This window comes from Triticum urartu, chromosome 7 (assembly GCF_003073215.2).
Source record: "Triticum urartu cultivar G1812 chromosome 7, Tu2.1, whole genome shotgun sequence".
NCBI lineage: Eukaryota > Viridiplantae > Streptophyta > Magnoliopsida > Poales > Poaceae > Triticum > Triticum urartu.
This window is the reverse complement of record NC_053028.1, coordinates 717,751,863-717,755,786: the sequence shown is the minus strand read 5'-3', so window position 1 is coordinate 717,755,786 and position 3,924 is coordinate 717,751,863. Positions and strand designations below refer to the sequence as shown.

Sequence of the window (3,924 nt, the reverse complement as noted above, 5' to 3'; positions counted from 1 at the left end):
AAGCACCTTTGTGCCAGTACAGTTTGAAACATTGGGTAGTGCTACTACAGTACTCAGGCTGGAGATGACCATGAACTGATGATGGCTGCTATATATAAATGTTAGTGCACGAGCAGGTAGAGAAGTGTCATATAGTTGAAAAGCTAGTAACATAATTGTCCAAATCATGCATACAAGTGGAAGCACTAGCTGGAAACAAGTATAGCTAGGTGTATTATCAACTGCTTTCCGAAGAAGTTGACAATATTGATCCTCAGTGATATAAAAAATTAACCCCCCTCCAAGCCCCCGCGTTGCTCCCAGGGGCAACTCGGGTGGCGAAAACCTAGCCGCCACCCAAGCCCCCTCCCTCCCCTCCCTCCCCTCGCCGCCGCCGGAGGATGCAGGCGGGCGAAGCCCACGTCGATGGACGGCGGCGGCAAGGCCCTTGTTCGCGTGCTCGCTCGCAGGTGTTGGGCGCGCTGGAGCGGCTGGAGCGTGCGGTGGCGCGGCGGACGGCGGTCTGCGCGCAGGGGAGGTCGAGATGGCGCGGTGCGCGCGCATGGTGGAGCTACCTGGCAACGGCTGGCCGCTGCAGCGAGTGGCAGAGCTGCAGGCGCCCAGATCTAGGCAGCACGGGCCCGCCCTGGCCCGCATCAACCACTCTGCCCCTGCCACCCTTCTCCCTCCTCCCACCCCTCCCTGCCGCCGCCAGTGGTCGCCGCTGGGTTGGTGAGCACGCGCGCGACAACCATGACGGTTGCTGCGATGTTGTGCCCCGGCGGATCCTGGTGGCGGAGGCTGCGGGCCGACGCAGCGTCGGCGCGGTGCAGGTGACTGCTGTTGCCTGCTGGACGCGCTCCCGGCGGTGGCCGGCCTGCTGGCTCTGCGCTGGCTGGTGCCCACTTCTGCGACTGTCGACGTTCCTAGGCTTCCCTCCTCCATGTGTGTCTGTCTTCTCCGGCGTTCTCTGCCATGTCCAGTCTGAATCTGCATCCGAGGTCCTTGCTCATGGGGCGGGGCGAAATCCCCGCGCAGCAATGGCCTGTGTTGTCAACAGCGACGCCCTAGGGTGTCGTCACCTCCTTGGAGGCGTTGCATGACCCTAACCGGACCTCCTCCTAGAGCACCGGGAGAAATCCTAGGTCCTGCCTCCCGGACCGGGCAACAGATGGTGGCTGGTGATGCATCGCTCTGGCGTCGACGGTTGCACAGGGAGCAGGGCGCAACGTATGCCATCGCCGGCGCTCCCCCAACGAATGTTACGCCAGTTCCTGTCGGGCCCTGCCTTTCACCCGCCGACCCTAGGCATATGGGTGTGTGGTACGTTGGTCTGGGCAGTTCTGGAGCTGCAATCGTACCTGGTGGTGTCTAGCAATGGCGGTGATGCTGCCCTGTTGCTCCGAGTCTCGGCGCCTTGCCATCTTTTGCTAGAGGTCTGGCTGGGCGAGGCCTAATGTCGTTGTGTGTTGTTGTTGAGGGCACCTCCTTACCTAGTTGTAGTCGCTTGGTGAGGACGGTCGTGTGTGTGTGTGTGTGTCCCTCCTTCCTGGAGGTTGTACCCCTGATGTCTTCCTGTTCAATGCAATGAAATACAAACTCTTTTGCGTTTTCTCGAAAAAAATAAAATGAAGGAATTAACTTTGACACGTGAGATGCAGGGGACTTGAGAAAAGTCAGAACTTAACATATATGCAAAATGCAGCACACATCCATAAAGATGACACATCCAGAATGCGCAACTTAACGATGTTAGTTACGTCTAAAAATAATAAGAGTTGTACTGACTGCAGAGCAGAGTCAACTTAGTCATCAACATGCTAATCCCACCTTGCTGAATTAATTAAGAGTTGTGGTTGCAGGATCGGCAAATCCTTAGATTAATCAACAGCATCTCTTCCCTCTCAATTGAATTCCTTTAGTGTTTTCACAAAGAACAGATCCATCTTAGTCACGAACTTGCTAATCTCACCTCTCTGAATAAATAATTGTGGTTGGACGACCGGCGAATTGTTAGATTTACTAAAACTTAGTATTCCTCTCAACTGAATCCCTGTTTGGTTTTGCGAAGAACACCAATATGTGTGTAGCTGCAAGTAAACATGCAACTTCAAGTCTGCTCTCTTCTTTCTTGTGAGATCATAACAATCTTGGTTCTTCTTCTGAATGAATGAATGAAAGAAGGAAGTTTTTCGGTGCAAACACGATCGCAGAGCTGTCGGCAAATGACGGTAAGACACTTCATGCCAGCATGTTTGCTTAATTCAGAGTCAGAATGTTGAGGGCCAAGGTCGACGCCATATGTCCATGGCACTATTACACATAGTTCAAGCCTCAGGGACGAGTGGGTGTTTTCTTTTGAACCCAGTTCCATGGTTGTATGCTGAGCATACATTCAGTCTCCATCCATATGATCCAACCAGCATGTATGTACAACTGTTGCACTTGCAAACAAGCAAGATGCCAACTTCAAAGGCATCACCAAGTTCATTCGAAAGAATGGTTGTGACCATTCTCGACAAATACTGGTTCATAAGGTTCAACGCAACGTATGTGATAAGGACTCAAGGCATCCAAAAAAGTTCCAGCAAGCCTTGGTTCTGTTATCAGGTTGGATTACTTAGATCACCAGTCTGAAACTCTGAATTAAATAGTCTGCAGTCTTCATGCAGCTACATCAGTAATTATTCTATCAACCGCATCAAAGTATCGAGTGAAAACGGCCATTCAGTGAAAACTTGAAAACTATCCTCGTATGCCTTTGGATCACAAACGTATGGTACAAATCAGAGGTGGGAATCTCCCCAGCCACTTAACCACACTTTTCCCGAAAACCCCCTGCCTGTACGTGCTGGCTTGGTAAGGGTTCAGAAAAAAAAACAGATGGTGTTCAATCTATGCCGCCATGGAGCCTCGGCCGGTGCCGATCGCCATGTGCGCTGACCCTCCGGCGGACCTGTGCCCTAGCTCTCCAACGGCCCCATGCCCCCATCCTTAAGCACTCTTCCTCGCCCTCCAAAGGTTCCGTCCAGGAGCGCTCGCCCTCCTTCGGCGGTGATCCCCTACCCTTTGCCGGCCCCGGCCATGATTTAGATGCAGTCCTGAATGACAACTTAGATGCAATGCTGGATCGGCAGTTTGTTTCTTAGATTTTTTTTCTCTCCATGTCTTTGGCAAGGACAAGTGATGTGTATTTTATATCATTGCTACAAACTTTGATGCGGTTGATAGAATAATTAATGATGTAGCCGCATGGGGACTGCAGACTATTTGTGATTTCTATATATCTTCGAGTTGCTTGGTGTAACCTGAAGAATTCGCAAACATTCATTCCATTGTAGGCTTGCAGCAGGTTAGTGATGTATGCATGTTTATACATGACATGGTGTCTGGACAAATTCATTCAGTTGTAGCAGCTGTTAGTGTTGGTTGTGCTTAATGAGTGTGGACATGAATGTGTAGAGTGTTTGTGATAGTAGTTTAATTGATTTGGGACCTGGAGGGAAACCCAGCATTTTTTTTACCTTGCCAAGTGGTTGTGGATGAGAATTGAGAACAGGTTAGTCCCGTCGAAAGTCTCATGCCAAGATCAGCTACAGCAATTCGGACTAATGATCCAGGTAATCCAACCTGAGAACAAAACCAAGGCTTGATGCCATTTGGCTTGCTGGAACATCCTCGGATGCCAGAAGTCCTTATCACATACATTGCGTTGAACCCTATGGACGTGCCATTCACTCTAGGTAAAGTTCTCGGCACCTCTTTGGTGTATCAATAAGACCCCAGTCACCACCGTTGTTAGCTAGCTCAGGTTCTGTTTTCCTTTTACATTTTATGATATGATATATTATTTATCGATAATGGTCACGACCGGTATTTTTCCAGTTTCTCACTATGTATGGATGTTCACGACGAGTATTTGTCGAGAATTGTCACAACCAGTGT

At 50.2% G+C, this 3,924-nt stretch overlaps 1 pseudogene; it reads left to right on the top strand.

Annotated features, from left to right (window-relative positions):
• The first annotated feature begins 380 nt into the window (after window positions 1-380).
• LOC125519656 lies at window positions 381-1,104 on the top strand (annotated as a pseudogene).
• The last annotated feature ends 2,820 nt before the right edge of the window (window positions 1,105-3,924 follow it).